At 46.4% G+C, this 21,181-nt stretch overlaps 1 long non-coding RNA gene across 2 annotated transcripts; it reads left to right on the top strand.

Moving 5' to 3' along the window:
* Window positions 1–897: 897 nt before the first annotated feature.
* On the top strand, window positions 898–20,389 carry LOC109254240 (uncharacterized). Of its 2 annotated transcripts, XR_002074717.2 has the most exons (5): window positions 898–1,211; window positions 3,167–3,336; window positions 11,877–12,069; window positions 19,732–19,814; window positions 19,963–20,389. It is a non-coding gene; the product is annotated as an uncharacterized LOC109254240 (long non-coding RNA). The 2 variants fall into 2 exon arrangements; XR_002074712.2 differs by lacking the exon at window positions 11,877–12,069.
* Window positions 20,390–21,181: the final 792 nt, after the last annotated feature.

The following is a 21,181-nucleotide window of genomic DNA, read 5'->3' on the forward strand; positions in this document are numbered from 1 at the left end:
TTCTTCTCCAGAACTTCCCAGGTGACGCCTGGGGGTGCATAAGGTGGCAGACAATTAAAAGCTAGCATGCCTGTTGAGGGGTGACTGGGTCAGGGGGACCCCTTGGCAGGGTCTCAGAGTAGACAGAGCTGGCGCCAGAGGGAAGGTGAGGCTGAACCCCGGTGGGGCAGGGGTACCGGGGCAGAGGGATGGCCAGACTGCCCAGGAGTACTTGTTAGGCATGGTCTACATGGAGAGAACAGGTCGTGAACATCAGAAACCCAGCTGGACAAGGGGTGGGAGAGGATGTGGCTTAGGGGTCAGCACAGGGGAAAGGCACTTAAAGGTTTTCATTCATAACAAGAGCAAAATGAGTCTCCAGCATATTAAGACCTGTGAAATAGGGCCACCTGGGTGGCTCACTCAATCAAGCATCCAACTTCAGCTCAGGTCATGATCTCACGGTTCGTGGGTTTGAGCCCTGCATCGGGCTCTGCACTGACAGCTTGGAGCCTGCTTCAGATTCAGTGTCTCTCTCTGCCCCTTCCCTGTTTGTGCTCTGTCTCAGTCTCTCAAAAATCAATAAACATTAAAAAAAAAAAAAAAAAAAGATCTGTGGGCGTGCCTGGGTGGCTCAGTTGGTTAAGCAACTGACTGGCTCAGGTCACGATCTCGCAGTTTGCCATTCGTGGGTTTGAGCCCCGCGTTGGGCTCTGTGCTGACAGCTCAGAGCCTGGAGCTGCTTCAGATTCTGTGTCTACCTCTCTTTCTGCCCCTTCCCTGCTCATGCTCTGTCTCAAAAACAAATAAACACTTAAAAGAAAACAACAACAAAAAGATCTGTGAGATAAAATGAAGGGGTTGTAGTCTGGTCCCATTCTTCTCTGGGCTGGTCAGCTCCCTTCCTGAGCACTGGAGTCGTGCTGGGGTCTCACTGTGAGACTGACCTGTCGAACCAGACCCCATTCAGACAATGAGAAACTGCCACATGAGAGTGGGTAAGAAGAATCTAGAGCATGTAGTCTAGAGAAAAACAATTCAGGAGTGACACACTACTCAAGGTCCTCCACATTCCTGAGGGCAGACTCAGTGTGTGGACATTACAGGGAGAGAGATTTCAGCTTCAAACCCAAAAGAAATGTTTAATAATTCTGAGCGGGCGTTGGCTGAATCAGGACACAATGCATTCTCTGGAGCTGGTGTCTCCACGCAGAAGCCAGGATATTACTCAGGTAATTCAGGACATCTGCCTGAACAACCTTTAAAATGTCTTCCAACCTTAAGATTTTGTGACTTGCTGATTGAAATTCTAATTTTATAATTTATGACTCAGGAGAGGCTCTTATTTTGAGTCAGAGTATCTGAGTAGTAAGGCCCCAGCTCCTTAGAGTCAGATAGCCCTGGCTTCTGAGACTGGCTTTGTCACCCACTAGCTGGGTGACCCTGGAAAATTTCTTCCACCTTTCTGAATCTCAGTTTTCTTGTCTATGAAATGGCAATACTTACCTGGTAGGCTTTTGTTGGCATTAAGTGAAAGAATATGATAAAAGATCAAAACAGCAGGTTGTGTGTGTGTGTATGGGGTGGGAGGAGGCAGTGAGAGAGAGAGAGAGACAGAGAGAGAGAGAGAGACAGAGAGAGAGAGAGAGAGGAAGAAAGTACAGGACCTTCGCCATGCTATAAAATCTCATTACTGCCTACTGGTTAATTTTTGTCTTCATAAGACTAGCTTACAGAGCACTGGGTTTAAGGAAAAGGCGAAATAGACTCTGACATAGTATGCACAGATTCTGACTTCAATCCTCTAACAGGGAAGGGGAGGGTCTGACCTGGGGAGGAAGGGGCAAGAGAAAGTCATCACCTGAGGGCTACAAATAGCGCTGGCCCTGTTCCTGGGTTTCCGGCCACTGGATGAGTATGGCCGTCTAGTTGCCCACCTTACAAGAAAGCAGTGGGCCCGGACAAGCCCCCTGCTTCCCCACGCTGACTGAGGTATGACACTGTATCTGGAACGACCCTCGTTTGTGAAGTGGGCAAGGTTTTGTTTTTTTTTTTTGAAGCCTTCCCCACCTCTGTTCTGACACTTCTTCCCCCAGCCCCAACTTCCCCTTACTTTTTCCTGCCTAATTCCTCCTTCACAACTTAGTTCCTTAGAAACACCTCAGTTTGTCAGGGGGCCTGGGTGGCTCCGTCGGGTAAGTGTCCAACTCTTGATCTCGGCTCAGGTCATGACCTTATGGTTCATGAGAGCACGCCCCATGTGGGGCTCTGTGCTGAAGTGTGGCACCTGCTTGGGATTCTCCCTTCCTCTGTCAGCCCCTCCCCCTGCTCACGTGCCTGCTCTCTCTCTCTCTCTCTCTCTCAAAATAAATAAACTTAAAAAAAAAAAGAAAGAAACACCTCAGTTTGTTCACAAGGAGGTACAAGTGACTGAAAAGCTGAAAGGGCCACCTCTCCTTAGGGACCTCTCTCCTCAGCGGACCCTACAGCATGGGTCGCCGTGGGAGTGAGTGCCGCTGGCACCACGCCAGTGTGTCCCTGCCCAGCTGACAGACTCTGGGCCAGGCCCTCACTGTCTTGAGCACTGGTGGATGGTGGTGAAAACCCAGGCTCAAAGCCTTGCCGGGGGTGGGGAGTGGCCCCCGCTGTTGGAGGAAGTGAGTGGGTCCTGCCTGCGGCCTCAAGCTGACTCAGTGATTCCTGGAAGGTGGTGATGTCATGGTGACATCGCAGTTCCCCACCCCAGCTCAAGTCAACAGGAGAGTTAGTGACGACCGTCTCTCATTGGCTCTGAGCTCTGAGGCCCCCAGTGACCAAGTCCGCCAGATCTTGCAGGCCGCTTAATGCCGCCTGCATTAGTAAATCCCTTCTCCCAATTTCCACAGCTCGGGTCATCTGTCCCTACCGTGATCCCACATTCTGGGCAGCCTTGGGTGGTTTTAATCAGTTTGTCCCTTTCTTTTTTCCATGTAAATGAATTCACAAATCATAAAAATCACTCGGGCCAGGCCATGTGCCCCGGGGCTGGGGGAACACGGAGCCTCCGGCCGTGCCCGCCCAGAAACAGAGCACGTGAGGACGTGTACCCTTGTGTCCTTCTCCGGTTTCACATCTGCCCGTCTTCAACAATGTTAATAGCTCCGAAGGGTCAGGAGCTGTGTGCCTTGATTCCTTTTGTCTCCTCCAGGACTCCCGAATGGGGCTGAGCACGTGAGCCGCTAAAACTGCGTGTGGGGGAGCTAGCTCCCCATCTCATCCCGTCACATCGTGGAGGAAGGGGCGTCTGCAACAAGGGCCCTAAGGCTGGGGAAGGAGGAGATGCCTTTTGCTTCTGGAGGACGGGTGCCATGCTCAAAGGTAACTAAGTCCAGGTGTGGGTGTGGGAAAAACCTCGCTGGACTTGCCGGGGCCCGAGGTGCTTTCAGGAAACCACTGCCTCCTCCCCTGTTCCCCAAAGACCCGACTCCTTGGGAGACCGAGTGTCAGAGCCGCGTGCGTAAACTGAGTCCTTTGTCACCTGGAGTCTGAATTCCAGCGCCTCCTCGGCGGTTCCTCCCAGCCGGGCTCCAGCGGTTTTCAGGAGGCGGCCCGGCTGGCCTCACGCTGCCCGATGCTGCCTCCTGCAGGCGGTTCTGGGGCACAGCCCTCACGGCCGGGCTCTGAGCGCCTGCCGCCCAAGCCCGAACGGTGGCTTTTCATCACCTGAAGTTGTCAGGGCAGCTAATAGCCCATGAACGTGGAGAGAATGAGGCTTCTCCAAGTGAATTGGGTGTTGAAAGATACTGTGATAAATGGTGGAGGTAGCGAGGGTGACTGATGAAGATTCAAATCTGAAATGAGATGGTGGGGGTAGGGGTGAGGTGGCGCAAGAAGGCACTAATGTGGACTGCGACCTTGCCATTTACATCGAGGCTCACGCCAATCTGAGAGGCAGGTGTTCTGAGCCCCTGCTTAATGAATGATGGAATCGAGTCTTAGAAAGGTTAACTAACATGACCACGGTTACACAACAAGTAAATGGCGGGGCCAGGGTCTGAACTCAGTGACCCCATAGCTCTGTGACATCTGCTGTCCCATCACCCCGTGCTAAGAGAGCAGAAGCCTGCCCAGGAGGAAGATCTCTTTATCTATGGCATGAACGGGGTTCTTTGGAATGAAGATGAAATGTTAACAGCATTCTCTTCACTAAGAGTTTTAGCCATAGCCTCTGTGATGGGATTTTAGGGATGCTGGGAAGATCTCCCCACCTGAAAACATCCCCCAACTTGCCCGTCACGTTGCCCAGAATTTCACTATAGGAGAGTCATTCCCTTGATTAGCATTGGCTGCACGGTACTCTCTTATTAACTGAAAACATGATTCCTGGTGGCGGGGGGGGGGGGGGGCTGGGGGGTGGGAGGGGGTGGTGGCAGTGGAGGGTGTCACATGTTAAGCCCTTACATCTTACCTCAGTGGGGATTAGCTTGTCATTGTATTATCCCTGTGATAGAGAATTGAAGGTGTGGGGAAAGTGGAGGACAAGAATATCTTTGTCCCCAACTACGTGCTTCATCTTCTCCCCCCATTATGCTTCTTTCTTTGACATCACATGGGCCCAGCCATCTTCAAGGTGTCTGTCACTCCTCCATCTAATTGGTCATGCAGTCGAACCTGGCTTACCTCTTAAGTGGTGCTTGACTCTTTTCCTGTGCACACCCCCCAAGTTGATCTCTGGTCAGATTGTTTCTGGCTTGTTCCTGGCTCTGGGCCTTTAATTAAACCTGGGGCAGCAGTAGAAGAGAGCTTTCTAGAATGCAAATCTGATAATGCTGCACCTCCTCTTAAGACCGTCCTCATTGCTTAAGGAGTGCAAACTCCTTAGTATTTTCTACAAGCCCCTCAGGACCTCAGTGCTACCCCTCTCTCTAGCACCAGTTCTGTCTCATCTCTGTACATTCCTCCTCCATCCCATTTCTGCTTCATTATCAAACACTTTTCCTTTGTTACCTCGAATGTTCATTCACACCTTCATGCCTTTGCCCACGCTTTGTTTTTGTCCGGAAAGCCTTTCCTCTTCGGTGGTCTCAGCTGGCCACTTCTTGGTGAAGCCATCCCTGATTCTCACCCCCAACCCCCCAGGAGGAGGTGTTTTTATGTCTGTGTCTCCTCCGCGAAGCCTGGATACATAAATGAATGAGTGAATGAGTAAATGGAGTCAGCTGATGAGTGGCCTGTCCGTTTCAAAGGATTTTTGAAACGAATACAAACCGTGGCTGCATTTGTGAATGTTGCCGTGATGCACGGAACGTGTATGTGTGTGCATTGGTGGGTTACAATGGCTCTGTTATGATAAGTGATTTGATGGGCCTTGAACTTACACAAGCAGAATAGTTTGAGAACATTGCCATGGAGACAGATGAGGCCTCAAGCAGCAGGGTACCACTTAGGCAGTGACAGATTTTACAGAAAATGGGCTTAGATACACCTTTCTTGTCAAAAAAAATCCCCCAGCTAATGGGAAGAGTGCTTCAAGGCAGAATGAAACCTTGCACCCCAACGAATAAAAAGCCCCTGAAGTTAGGAAAACAGGAAGTAACAGGGTAGGAAGAAGGTAAATTCTTAACGATAGACCTAGAGCAAAAGACCAAAAAAAGAGAGTGAGGAGGCTGAAGCCCTACCATGATGTTGGAGTTCCAGATGTTATCAGAAAATGAACAGAGGAAGAAGTTGTTTCAAATATATAATTACGTTAAAGAATATGAGGAGGGAATCCTGTTGTGCGGTGTGATGAGGTATCACAGAGAATATTCAGGACTGGAGAAAACTTGTCCCTGGGGCTTTGGCAAGTTTTTAATCATTTATGACATAACTAGAACTAGCATCTTCCAATTCTCCCTAATCTGTAGAGAATGACCTTTCCTGCCCGGTAGAAATGTATTCATTCAAGGACTAGTTCAAATGGCACCTCTGCGAGTAAAGCCTTTCCTGAGTCTCCAGGCAGGGCTAATAACTTTCTCGATGTGGCTCCTCGGGGCTGCTCTTCTCTCTGTTTATTGCACCCACCACTCTGAAAGTTGCCAAATGATTGTTTTCTATTTCCATCATTCCTTCTCCTTCTGTTATTTGGCAGGTTACTCTAATAAGGAGCTTTCCCATTTTCTGTGTTTGTTTATAGATTTATTTTAGTAAGGGCTCTCATTTTATTCAGTAGATTGTATTCCATTGCCAACCTTGTTTAGCTTGATACTCTGACCGTCTCAGACATGGCCAGTGTTCCTTCCAGGATGCTCCCACATCCTCTGACACGCCCCCATCATCTCAGCACTTGTTGGCAGTCTGATACAACAACATGACTCAGATTCATCTTGTACTTTTCCTGCTGCAGCCTGGATTACCCCTTTCCCCAGGGAGAACTGCTTCCTTTCAGTGGAGGATGGTGTTTAGGAATCAAGATCTGGCCACCTAGTGTGTTTATTGTTAGTGGGGTGTCATTGCTTCTAGACCCTTTTGGTGGAGGGAGCTAGGAAATACATGTATGTATATGCACAAATATGTATATACACATACTGAAACCTGTAGCTATTTCTATATATCCCTGTATTTATATACTTAAAAAAATAAGCTGATGTTTATACATCCAATTCCATTCCATGTTCATGGTTCTTTATAGTTCTCTCCCTCTTTATGTTTGCAATTCCTTTCTCAACCTGGCTCTCATTATCCTCAATATGTACCTGTTTGCTCAATACGATTACTTATTTGCTTAATATAATCAATCTCCCAATCATACCAGGTGTATCTTTTACCTCCACTCCCTGCCCCCACCCTCCAGCATCCTGTGTCCTTGGGCACCAGTAGGTATGCCATCAAAGGGCCTCCACAAGGAAGCCCTCTCCTGCTGTCAGTACCTGGTGGGGCCATGGTGCCGACTATTCCATGCCAGAAAGGGAAGAGGAAAGGAAGGAAAAGGAAGAAAAAGTCTGTGCTGATTGCTTTAACTGAAAGCTAAAAGGAGGGAAAAAGAGATGCCATTTCACCTAATCAGCAAGTGCTTTATCAAGTATTGATTAGTAAGAAAGCACGGATGGATGCATATGGCATGTATGAACTGGTAATAAATTTTGCTTTAATAAATCATCCAATTATTTATGTTTAAACACATTGTTGTCGTCCCTGTCTTCACAAATGCCATATAACCTTGTAGATGGAGTGGAAAACTGATAGGTCAAAGAAACGTCCAAAGGGCAATTCACAGTTGGTACAGACCTCAAGATAGGGACTTCTCTTAGAATTTTGTAGACAAAGTTAAAAAAAATTATCCTCTAAAGTTGAAACCCACAACAATCAACTTCAAATGAAATAAGATTAACAACCTTTGGGCGGAATCATCTTGGAAGATAACTTGTAATTGTCTACTGGATACAACCAGGGTGCTTTCCAAATCTCCGCCAAAGAGACTGGAGACCCTTCCAAAACCCATTTGTGTAGTTACTCATTTACCACCAGTCATGTTGATGTCTACCAGGTTTCTTCTCTGCAAAGGTATCATTTCTCTCTTTGGAATTCTGTGTTAGTCTGCTAACTACTGGGGGATATAACAGGGAAGAAAACACAGTCCTCATGCTCGGCAAGTTCATGGTCTGGAGAGACAGACCAGTAACCAGGCCATTTCAGTACGTGGGCTAAGTCCCTTGAGAGGAGTGAGCACCCAGCTCTGACTTCGTGGAGGATATATGGAAAGGTTTCCCAGAAGAAGTGCCATCTAAGCTGAGATTTGAAGGACTGCTAGGAGTTAGCTAAGAGAAGGGTGTGGGAGAAAGGCAGAGAGGAGAGAATATTATAGGATGAGGGGCCACATGTTCTAAGATCTGAAAAAAATGAGAGAGCATGGAAGGCTTAGGGAGTGGCAAGTGGCTCGGTGTGGCTGGAATACCAAATTTGCAGGGGAATGGGGGATATGAGGGATATGAGACTGAGGAGCTATGTAGGGCCAGAAGCATCAGAGGTCTTGGGAGCTGTATTTTGGCATCGGACTTCATCCTAGAGAAAAGGAGACATCCCTCAAAGGTTTTAGGCAGGTATGTGATGTGATCACAGTCCCATTTTAGAAAACCCCTCTGGCTGTGTGCAGTGAGTTAGTCAACTTGAGGTTAAGGGCACTGTCCCCACAAGTCTGCCCTCACTTCAGACACCAGCCCCAGGTTCGGGGTCCCCAGGATCACCTTTTCTTCATAGCATCTGGCTGCAAATTCAAGGGTTCTCATGACTACCCTCACAGTTGATAATCTGATATTTAGGAAAGTGTTATACTTAGGAGTACACTTTTATTATAATAAACAGATATAAATTGGAATTAGTCAAGGATATAATTAATTGGAATCAGGAGGGTTCCAAACATGAAGCTTCTAGGCCCTCAGGATGCATTACTTCCCAGCATCTCTACATGAATAGGCACAAGTATTGCCAACCACGTTAGTTCATGCAAGCTTTAGTAAGGGAGCACTGTCAGGGTGGAGCCCAGCGTGGGACTCGATCCTATGAACGAGCCCTAATGACTGTAGGATCATGACCTGATCTGAAATCCAAGAGTCAGACGCTTAACCGACTTAACCGACTGAGCCACCCAGGCGCCCCTAGAGTTTTTATTGAGGCTTCATTACCAAGTCATGGTTGATTGCATAATAACTTACATGGTTGAACTTAAGCTCCAGGCTACTTCCCCTCCCTGAAGGTCAGGCTGTCACATGGCCCAAAGCCACACCCACAATCACTTGGTTGGTCTTTCAGACTCAGCCAGCCCCACTCTGACTCATCTTGTGAGCATAAATGAGAGCCCAACATTGAATAACAAAGACACTCCTCTTGCTGTGAAAATTGCAAGTTTAGGGATTTCCTCCTAGGAACCCAGACAAAGGGTAGATCTTTAGGTGACGCCAAATTTCTTACTGTGCACTGTGTTGTGGCAGTTAGATTGGATGAGAGTTAAGTCTGAAAACAGGAAAACCAATTAAGTGGTTGCTGCAGAAATCCAAGAAAGAGAACATGATGGCCTAGACCCAGGAAGAACAGAGAGGATGGAAAAAAGTAAAGGGGTTTTGATACATTAAGAATAGAATGTCAGTACTTGGTGTTTGGGTAAGGAGGTTGAGGGCTGGGGAGGAGACAAGGACTATGGCACAGGTGTCCTGGGCAAATAGCTGGTTTAGGGCTGCTGTTTGCCAATATCTCTTGGCTTCTTGTTTTCCGAATCAATCAGCCTAGCACGATGCTTGGCACATAATAAACATTTAGCAAATATCTGTTGAGTTAAAAAAAAAAAATGAATGAATGGTCCCATCTTCCAGCAAAAGAGGAAGAGACTGCTGTAAGGGTGCAAGCCATGTTCAACACATGTTTATTGTGCCCTTCTGAACTAGGGCCACAAATTAGCTCACCCAGTTTCTGCAACTGGACATTTCTACCTTCCATGTGGGATGTGTCCTAGGATTGCTTAAGTATGTGCGTGTGTATGTGTGTAATAAGGGGAGTTTCTTTGCAAGTTGTGAATCTTATTGTTTATTTGAAAGCTGGACACACATTGTACTGTATTGGAGAGCCGTGAAGAGGGGTATGTGTTTGCCTGGAACAGAACTAGGATGAGTGTTGAGAGGAACGTTCTTTCCCCTCTCTTCATGTTTCCATACAGAGGGAGTTTGATTAGGGTAATACTCTTGGCTTCTCTCTGTCCCTTCCTCTCTTCTCCCTAGTGGTTTAACAATTTAATGAGCCTGGGAAAAGGCACTGAGGGTACCTGGCTCAGTTTCTCCCTGACTCTCAGAATCTGTCTGCCTCCAGAGAGTATAGGTTATCATCAGCTTTCCGCTGGGCACTCGGCTTTGTGGAGCAGGCTCCACAGTGACTCATCCTGGAGGCAGGGTTCGGAAGCCACTCTTACTGTGTACCTAAGTCACACTTCCTGGACCAGGTTTAGTATTACTAAATTCATGGAAGAGGAATGGTATTTGTTTCACACTCTCTCCAACACTGTGCTCCCAGCAAAAGAGCGGAAGTCGCTTCCATGACCTGTACCCTGTCCCCTGCCCTCATTCCCTGGGTATTGGTTTTATGGCTCCCTTACAGCCTGAGTTCCTGTTTGCATTAGCTTGGGCCGCCATAACAAAATACTGGGGAGCGTAACAACAAAAATGCATTTTCTCACAGCTCTGGAGTCATTGGGCTTGGTTTCTGGTAAGGCCTCTCTTCCTGGCTTGCAGACAGCCATCTTCTTGCTGGGTCCTCCGGACATGGCCTGTTTTCTGTGCACAGGCAGACAGACAGAAAGGTCACCAGGAGCTCTTCCTTTTCTTATTGGACCCCAGTTCTGTGGAATCAGGGCCCCACCCTTATGACTTCACTTAACCTTAATTAATTCCTGAAAGTCTGTCTCTCCAAATATATTCATATTGGGGGTTAGGATTTCAATATATGGATTTTGGTGGTGGTGGTGGGAAATGTAACAGTCCATAACACTGTTCTTTTAAAGGGCTCTCCCATCTTCTTTCATGATTAGGACATAGTTATATAGACTATATATAACTGTAAGAATTACTGGATTGTAATTTCAAACTGGTTTTAAGAACCATGAGCCTGGCGCTCAATAATTGCTGTTTGATGCCTTCAGGAATGTGATACTTAGGTTTTGTGTAATATTGGTGTCAGTTGACTTTGGGCATAACACCAAGGGTCATGGATGATATGTCAGCCCTTTGGAGGATAGTATCGGCTGCACCCAGGTGCATCTGAGGAATTTTCCGATGCTGACTGGCGGGTGCTGTTTGTTATGTCGCAAAAGTCCTCCAAAACTGAATGGTTTAAAGCTGGGGGCAAAAATCACCTTTAGAAGATTGTTCCTGTCTTATTCCCATGTCATTCCTGAAAAGTTCATGCGGCTCATTATGGGTTGTTGTGGTGATAAAAGGGATGAGTTTCTGAATTGGGAAAAATACTAGTATGTGGAAGGAAGGGCTTAAATATTTAAAACTATAAAATGTCATCAAAGTTATTATTCTGATCTGGGCTTTAGAGGTCACCCCGTCTTCTCTCATGATATTGGCAGGCAATGCAATGTTGATATAGCTCCAAAGAATTTGCTAGCCTCTCTGGGCAGCATCCTCTCTGTTGGAAGGCCACAGCCTTGGAATGAGAGCTCCATTGCTGGTCACAGACAGCCCATGTCTTGGGACACAGTTTTAAGGGAGGTCTCAGTGGTGCCAGGTGACAGAAGCGAGAGCAGAGGCTGTGGAGCCGGCAGAACTTAGTTCCAATTCTGCCTCTGCTGTTGTAACTGTCAGCACATAACTCCACCTCTCTGAGCTTCTCTGAGCTGCTGTTTTCTGTTCTGTAAAATGGGAATAACACCACAGAATACCGTTATCAGGATCAAACAAGATGGCGTACTTAGGTGTGCCCCATGCCTTGTTGACATTAACGTGTGAGATCCTTTCTCTCAGACCAACCTGATTGCGTTGGGAACTACAAGGCTTGGTGCCCACTTGTTAATGATGTTCATTTTCTCCACAAGACCTGCTCTGACCTCCAGAACCCTGTGGAAGGTCTCTTCCAGACTCTGCACCTTATCACCTGCCAGGCTCATATCCTGTTTGCTGAGTGAGCTTTCTGTCTGAATCTGCATTTTACTTCCTCAGCTAGACTGGCCTCTCTTTCACAGCCTCTCTTTCATAGCTGGTCTATGTTTCATTTTCGAATCCTAGCACAATGCCTCTTTGCACATAGCACTGCTCAAAAAATAGGGATTGGCTGATATTTCGCCTACTTTTGTCTCCTCAACATTGCCCCAGGGTCATGAGCTGAACTCAGACTACTACATAAGGCATTACTACAAAGTAACAACATGTTTATTCCTTTATCTGTTTATCTAGCAGCCCAACCATGACTCACACATCCAAATGAGGCTGCTGCCTTATAAGGAGGCACTTTGAAGGCTATTATTCCAAGGAGCCTGCCACCTCCCGAAGCATTTTTAGAACTCCTGCTTTGAATCACTACCAGTGTCAAGATGGTGAATCCTCACACCTCCTAGGAGCAGTTATTTTTGGAAACAATGAAAGTCAGGTTGGCCAAGTTTGGTAAGTATGGTCCTTCAGGGGGTGGGTGAGTGTGGAGAAGGAGGCAACCTGGGCATTTCTAATGTGTCAAGCACTTTGCATTCACTCTTATTTTATTCTTAATAACATTTCTGTGAGGCAGGTGTTATTATTACCTCCATTTTACAGACAAGGAGTCTGAGGCATAAAGTGCACATTCTCTATACAGGAATATCATGGCTTCCCCCCTCCCTGCCCCCATTACTAAGCTAGCATTAGGAGGCCAGGAAGCAGGCAGGACAGACATACTTAAGTGACCTTTCTGCACCCAGGCAGAGATGAGGAACAGGGGCGTCTTATCTAAAGACAACAAAGCCAAGAACAGTGACATTTGAACTGGTGGGGGCGGGGAAGTTAAGGGCAATGCAGGAACCCTGGAGGAGAGGGGAAATGGGTCCATGCAAGCACCTGTAGGGCATCTCTGGGAGAGATCAGACAAGAGGGGACAGGACTGACTGGTCCAGGACTGGGGACTCATGAGCAGGGGAAGGATGGTGACCAGAATTCCTAGCTGAAGGAATTCCTTTTGGGCCTCTCTTTTTCACTTTTTAAACATGGTGTTCATGTTTGCTGACTGTAAGAAGGGCTCGAGTTCATTGTGGAAAACTTGGAAAATACAGAGGAGTATAAAGAAGGTAAAAACGATCTGTAGGTGACCCCTCCTCCCCAAGATCTCAGGCTTTGGTAAGACACAGCCACTGAGCCCATCAGCGCACACGAGGTTATTTATAAGCTCCTGGCTTCTCACCCACCCACTCCCCTCTCTGCTTGGGCTTGGGAGGCCTGGGGCCAGGACATTCCCTTGCAGCCTACACAGGCTGCTATATAAAGTCCTGCTCTTCTAGGGGCTGGATCAGGACGTTCCTTATCTCTTTGCAGCAGGGTTCTGATAATGCGCCCAGTTGGCTGGCACTCTGAGCCGCGCCTGGGCTCTGGCTGCTGTTCCTGGGGCCTCCAGCCCCCCCCATGGTTGTCTGTGCTGGTTCCCGCTGAGACTTGGCCAAAGACACTAACTGAAACCTTCAATGTAGCAAGTTGTTTGCTCGTTGCATTAAAGGGCAGCTGCCAGACAGCTGAGTTGAACTGGATGGGTTTGGCATGAGTGATGGGTGTGTCCAGCACATGCAAGATCCATGGTCAGTGTCCCCCTCCTGAAGCAGCTGTGCCTAACCCCCACTCTCCAGCCCCCGCCCTGATTTCCCTCTCCTTCCTCTTCATTAGTGCTTGGCTCAGAATTTTCTTCTTCCATATGGCTTCTGCAGGCAAAGGCCTTCCGTGGCTGGTGGCCTGCCTGTCTCTGTTCCAGAATTCCGGGCTGGACTTCTCCCTAATCGATGGTGGACCATAGCAAACGTCCTCTCTCTGCCTGGAAAATAAGTTTTGCCAAAGGAAGTAGAACCATCTTATTGCTACAAGTTGGGGCAGAGGGGAGTCAAGAGAGACATCCTGAAAAAATGCATAGGCTTTTGCATTTGCATTTGCATAGAAGGTGGAGGAGGGACTGCAAAGTATTCCCCTAACTGAGAAGGCACTTTGAGACTGAAAACACGAAAGGAGGCCACGCCATACAGTTGATATAGACTTTTATTCAGGGTAACTTACTGATAGCGGGGGGGGGGGGGGGGGGGGGGGGGGGGTGCAGGGAATCAGGCAGATGGTGATCTGGCTGCAGAGTTATTCTCTGCGAAATCTGGACCTTAATCTACAGATTTTATAGAACGAGGGAATGTGCCGAAGGACACTGTAGTGAGACCAAAGGGTTTGCATGCACCTAATTGACATCTAACATTTAATTAGATCTCGCGGCACCACCTGTGTATCAAGAAAGGGAGAGATACATTACCTTGAGCAAACTTACAGAGGGCCAAATCTAGCCTCCCTCCATCTCAGCCTTGGTAGGCATTTTAAGGTATGTATATTAATCTCCTAGGCGCCCTGGAACACATGGAGGGGGATGGGGGTCAGTGAACAAGATAGAGGGTAAAGATGGGCTCAGTAGTGTTTGCTTTCCTATAGTGTTAAATCAGACACAACCAGTGTGAAATCCTAGCTCCCTTAGCTTAAAAGGATGTGTGATCTTAAGCAAGTTATGTATCTCCTTTGAGGCTGAGTTTTCTCATCTTTAAGATGTAGAGTATGATATCTCTAAGAACTCCTGCAAAAATGAAATAAGAGGTCATGTATAAAACACAGGAAACATATTTTAGGTGGTATTATGATAGTTATTATAATTTTTGTTAATAATATTTTTATTTATGATCATTTGGATAAGAGAGAAGTGATGGCTTCTGTTTTCCCCTTTTAGATTCAACAGAGTAATTCTTGACCTTGGTTCTTAAGAAACCTGTTTAGGCAAAAAAGGTACATGTTTCTATTGATATTTAAGTGAGGTTTTTCAAGTTCTGAGAGAATCCTCTTTTTTTTTACACTTTTTTTTTTTTTGAGAGAGAGGGGGAATGTGTGAGTGGGAGAGAGGTGGGGGAAGAGAGAGAGAGAGAGAGAGAGAGAGAGAGAGAGAGAGAGTCTTAACCAGGCTCCACGCTCAGCCCAGAGCCCAACATGGGGCTCCATCCCACGACCATGAGATCATGACCTGAGCCAAAACCAACAGTCAGCCACTTAACCGAGTCGTCCAGGTGCCCCCTTAGAGAATCCTTTCAAAGCAACATCTGGGCCCTTAGGAGGTCCTGGTTCACCTTTGTATTGGCCTGTGAGAATCAGTCAACTTTATACAAAAGGGAAAGTCATTGTACTTATGGCTTAGTCTAAATTTAGTAGCAAAACATTCCTGCTATAGGGGTGCCTGGGTGGCTCAGTTGGTTAAGCGTCCGACTTCAGCTCAGGTCATGATCTCTCTGCTGGCAAGTTCAAGCCCCGCTTCAGGCTCTGAGCTGTCAGCACAGCTAACAAGCTGAAGCCTGCTTCCGATTCTGTGTCTCCCTCTCTCTCTGCCCCTCTCCGTTCATACTCTGTCTCTTTCTCCCAGAAATAAGTAAATGTTAAAAAAATAAAAATAAAAAAACCCACATCCCTGCTGTAAGCTACAAGGGACATCAAAATGGAATGATTACGTATGAAATATCAATAGTGAAAATATAACTTCTCAGAACATAAAAGATACAATTAAAGCAGTGTCCAGAGAAGAATCCATAGTGAGACTCTTTGTGTCAACTTGACCTGGCCATAGGATCAGGGCCCACATAGGGCCCAGCTATTCTGTCAGACATTATTCTGAGTGTTTCCGTCGGGTGTTTGTGGATGAGATTAACATATGCATTGGCAAACTGAGCAAAGCAGATTGTTCTCCCCAGTATGGGTGGGCCCCATCCAATCTGTTGAAGGCTTGACTAGAATAAAAGGTGAAGAAAGAATTCTTTCTCTCTGCCTGCCTGTCTTTGAGCTGGGACATCATCCTCTTCTGCCTTTGGACTTGTACTTGTACTAGAACTCACACCACCAGTGCTCCTGGGGCTCCGGCTTGCTGTCTGCCAATCTTGGGACTTCTCAGTCTCTGTAATTGCGTGTGCCAAGTCCTTAGAATAAATTTCTTTTATATATTTCTTTTTAATTTTTTTAAATATTTATTTATTTTTGAGAGTCAGAGAGAGACAGAGCATGAGCAGAGGAGGGGCAGGGAGAGAGGGCGACTCAGAATCCGAAGCAGGCTCCAGGCTCCAAGCTATCAGCACAGAGCCCAATGCGGGGCTCGAACTCACATACCGCGAGATCATGACCTGAGGTAAAGTCGGGTGCTTAACTGACTGAGCCACCCAGGTGCCCCATAAATTTCTTTTATATTGATATAAATCAGTATCCTATTGATTCTGTTTCTCTGGAGAACCCTGACTAATACACATAGTCTAATAATAAATTAATAAAAAATTAAACAGGAATGAAAAATGAAATACGCATCCCACTGAAGTAGTTAGAAAAAAGGCCATAAACCTAAGGAAAGCAGAAGGAAGAAATTAATAAATGTTAAAGCAGAAATGAATAAATTATAAAACAAAAAAGTTTTATAATTAATAAATTATAACAAGTAGCTAATAACTAAATTTAAAGCTAATTCTTTTTTTTTTTTTTTTTTTTTTTTTAGTTTATTTATTTATTTTGCCAGAGAGAGAGAGAGAGAAGACACATGCACATGCATGAGCAGGTAAGGGATGGGCGGAGGAGAGGGAGAGAATCCCAAGCAGGCTCCACGCCCAGCCCAGAGCTCCACTTGGGGCTCGATGTCATGACTGTGAGATCATGACCTGAACCAAATCAAGAGCGGGTCGCTTAACTGACTGAGCCACCCAGGCGCCCTAAAGCTAATTCTTTTAAAAAGCAATAAGATTTATAAGATTTATAAATTGTCAGCTAGGGGTGCCTGGTGATTCAGTCAACTGAGTGTCCAGCTCTTGATCTCAGCTCAGGTCTTGATCTCAGGGTTATGAGTTCAAGCCCCGCAGTGGGCTTCATGCTGGGTGTGAAGCCTGTATAAAAAAGGAAAAAGAAGAGAATTATAAATTGTCAGATAACTTTGTCAAGAGAAAAGAAGGAAATAGCCACAAAAAAAGAAATGCTAAGGGGATAACAACCACAGAGGAATAGAATCAAAAGAAACCTTAGAGACTATATTACTCAACTCCATGTAAATACATTTAAAAACTTGTGTTGTAAAAAAAACCTGACGTTACTCAAAGAGAGCTCTGGCCTTTCTCCTTGGCTCCTGGGAGATAAGCTCCAGGACCTTGGAATGTCCTGCCTGATAAGAATGTCTTTCTTTACTGGGACAGGGGGGGCTCCCAGGCCACACGAAATAGTTTAACAATGTGATTCAGGACAGGAGCTTTGGGTTACATGCTATTCACTCTATCCCTGCTCTGCTCTAAACGTCAGCTCCATGGGCAGTCAGTCCCATCTTGTGGTTGAGCTCCAGGAGAAACTCTGGACACTCAGGTGAGCTTCCCTAGCTGTCACTACTCTGTATGGTTGCATGTGCCCGCTGGGGAGAGCAGTGCTGTCCGTGGGTCCATCAGGAAGGCTGGAGGCTCAGTGCTCAGAAGTTTCCTGGACTTTGCCTGGCACGCATCTTGCACCTCTTTCCTTGGCTGGCGTTAATCCTTTCACTGTAATGAACTGTAACGACGAGTACAACAGCTTCCAGTGAGTTCTGTGGGTCCTTCTAGCAAACTGTCAAACCTGAGGGTGGTCTTTGGAAACCCCTAAGTTTGTAAAGCCTGATATATTGGATAGTTTTCTGAAAAAATGTAATTCTCCTCAGTCTGAATCAACATCATAGTCAATGACATATTCAGTGTTAGTTTTGCCTTAGTTAACCTACAAATTAAAAGAAATCGCAATAAAACAAGTAGTTCATATGGAAAAAGAAGGTGAAAAGTGAATGGGAAACTAGCCCTAGATGTTATAATGCATATTATAAAACTACAGTAATTAAAATAGTGTAGGACATCTTGCAGTTGGAACAAAATAGGAAATCCAGAAATAGACCAAAACCTATTGGGAATTTAGTTTATGATAATGGTGGCATTTCAAATCATTGGGAAAAAAGATGAATTATTCAATAAATAGTGTGGAGACAACTGAGTAGCCATCTGGAAAAAAATTAAGTTGGATCTATACCTCACTTCTTATATCAGGAAACATACCAGGAAAGTTCAGTGATTTAAATTTTTTCAAGTGCAATAACAAACTGTGGGAGATTATGAAGCAATCTAGGCCTGAGCCTGGGTGGCTCAGACGGTTAAGTGTCCGACTTCAACTCAGGTCATGATCTCATGGTTCGTGGGTTCGAGCCCCACATCGGTCTCTGTGCTGACAGCTTGGAGCCTGGGGCCTGCTTCAGATTCTGTGTCTCCCTCTCTCTCTGCCCCTCCCCCACTCACACTCCCTCTCTCTCAAAAATAAATAAACATTAAAAAAAGAAGTAATCTAATAACTATTTTGGAATGGGGAAGAAGTTTCAAAGTATGACATAAGATACAAAAGCCATAAGGAAAAAAATGGATAACTTCTACTGCATTAAAAATTATGTATGGAAAGCCAGCAAGCAAATTCTACAGAGGAATGCTAAACCAGGAAAAATATGGTGATACGTAATAATACATATAAAGACCTTTCACTAGTCAATAAGAAAAATGACCATATAATAAGAAAATAGGCAAAAGATATGAACAGAGAGTTCACAGAAAAGGAAACAAATGATTTTATAAAAGGATGCTTCATATTACGTGTAATAAGAGATATTATAAAATAAAACTACAGAGAAATAACATTTACTGTTTTCCACGTACCAAATTGACAAAGATAAAAAAATTTATTTATACATTCTGCTGGTACAGGCCTGGAGAACAGAAAGTCTTATATGTTGCTTATGGGATGTTGAATCTGTGCAACATTTATGGATGGCAAAAAGTCACAAACATATATACCAGTTGGCTAATGTTCTACCTCTAGGAATTTATCCTAATCACTTTTGGACAAAATAAAGTATGTACAAAGTTATTCATTGCAGCATTGTTTGTAAGAGTAAAATATTGGAAACCACCAAAATGTCCATCCAAGAAGGATCATCTGAATAAATTATGGTGCACTGAGCCAATGGAATACTATGCAACCCTGAAATAGACCAAGGAAACTCTTTATGTACTAACAGAGGAATGAGCTACTGATCCACTGGGAAGTGAAATCGATAAGGTGTAGAACTATTATGTGCAAAGCAGTGCATATTGTTTCCGTAAAAGAGGAAAGAAAAGAACATCCATTACAGTGAAAGCTCCTATGTGTTGTTTAAGCTCACCCCCATCCTATGAAGAAGGTACTATGATTGTGTCATACTCTGCAGATGGGGGTAACTGGGGTACAGAGAGGCTGCCCAAGGTCATGTATCAGTTGGTATTGGGCAGTGCTGGGTCTCAAACTCAGGCAGTCTGGCTCCAAGGTTTGTCCTCCTCCCACGTGCCATGTTTCTTTATATGGATGCATGTGCATATTTGCTTGCATATTCATAAGCGATCTCTGGTGGCTAAGGGAAAGATATGAGAGTGTATAGTGTATTTCACTGTATTCCCTTTTGTGCATTTGGCTATTGGACCATGTGGAGTATTATCTACTAATACATTTAAAACAATTACATTTCTGATTGGGAGCAGAGTTCAGGGGAGGGGATATATCACACAGGACCCAGGTTCCCTGAGGCAGATATAAAGTTCCATCCTGGGTACTAAGAACTGAGTGTCTCTGTCTGCCATGCTGGGGAAACCACATAGCCTCAGTACGACTCGAATCCCTCATGGGGCCTTCATAACAGTGATGGGTGGAGGTGAGCAAGGAGATGCCCAGGTTTTGCCTATTGGAGGGCTGAACCAGCCTGCCCCGCCTCATGCTGAGTTTGGGTCCAAGATCACAGAGGTGGGCATCAGATGGGCATCAGGCTGGGCCCTCTACTTGGGTCTCTACTGTGACCTGAGGTGAGACTTGTCTTCCCATATGCCCCCTACAACAGAAGTTTGCTTGATTTTTGCCTGAGGGCTATCAGCACTGTCTGGCCAGGCTTGCTTGACAACCTCAGGGCAGGGGGGATGGGACAAGGTCTATTTTTGGTGATGCAGATGTTTCTGCACAGGAAAGTATCCTTGGGAACAGAGGTGGTGCTGTGCAGAGGCGAGCCTTCAGGGTTTCAAGTGCTTGGACCTCGCCCAGCTCTGGGTAAGTGGCCTGCATAGCTGTGCTGGGGCATCACCAGCAGCCAAAGAGGGAGGGGCTGTGGGGCTGGAGAGACTCATGCTTCCAACATCCGCTCACCCGGAGAAGATTTCCTTTCTCTGCCTGTTCCTTTCCTTTTGCCTGGGCTCAGCCGGGTGCCGGGAATTGAGATGGTGTCAGGTGACAAGAGGCTACCTTCCCCGCAGCTGGCCTCCTCCTCAGGCTGTGATGAAGGAGTCAGAATACCTGCAACGGCCACACAACCATGATGACCGCAGACTCCCCAGCAACCACAACTGCAGCCACCACACTGTGGGGCCACATGACCAACATTAGCAATCGCTATGGTAAACTGCAGCAAGCACACAAGCACACAACAGCAGTCGCAACCACCCCATCTGCACGACCACACAACACCCACACAAGCACCGCGACCTGCAGCAACCACTGCGTCAGTGGCCATTTATCAACTCTGTCTCATGTTCCGACTTGAGACCCGGAAAGGGAGGTCTGCCATGCCTCCCGAGACAGATCAGCAGAGGCCTGGGAGGCTTCTCGGACCTTTGGGTGGGAATGAGCCGGTGAGTTGGGTTTATGGTGAGAATTGGATCAGGTGAGTTGGGTTTATGACGTGGACTCCTCTGTCTCTGAGGGGAGGTGTGGTCCCTTGAGGACTTCCAAGTCAACTTGGCTCTAAGCCCTAGAGGAGGGGGCATCTTTCTCACTCCCTTTCCTGAAAGACGGGGGCACCTGTCTTATTTTCCTTCCTGGGGACCCCCTGTGATGCTCAGTGCTGAACTCTGAGCATAAATGGTACTTTCTGATTGGAGGGGATGGGATCTAGCAGCCAGCTTTCCTCTCATTACGGCATCCTATTTCCCGTGCATCACCAGAAGGAGTGGCCTCTGGTCATTTGAAAACCAGTCTCCACGAGGGGGATGGAGGCAGCAAGTTCTTGACCAGAACCTGCCATGTACCATCAGCACAATCCCGTAGAAAGCCTCTTTTTTTTTTTAAGTTTATTTTTGAGAGAGAGAGAGAGAGAGAGAGAGAGAGAGAGACAGAAAGAGAGAGAGAGACAGAGACAGAGCATGAGCTGGGAAGCAGCCAGAGAGAGAGGGAGACACAGAATCTGAAGCAGGCTCCAGGATCCGAGCTGTCAGCACAGAGCCCGATGAGGGGCTCAAACTCATGAGAGGTGAGATCATGACCTGAGCCGAAGCCAGATGCTTAACTGACTGAGCTACCCAGGCTCCCGAGAGTCTCTGTTCTATACAGCCCAGCACTGGTGCTGGCTGTCCAGCTCAGTGAAAGGCATGGTCGAGATAGGACTGTGCACAGAGAAACTATTCAGACTCTCAAGGCAGCTG

This window comes from Panthera pardus, unplaced genomic scaffold (assembly GCF_024362965.1).
Source record: "Panthera pardus isolate Hobbes unplaced genomic scaffold, ASM2436296v1 HiC_scaffold_21, whole genome shotgun sequence".
In the NCBI taxonomy this organism is placed as follows: Eukaryota; Metazoa; Chordata; class Mammalia; order Carnivora; family Felidae; genus Panthera; species Panthera pardus.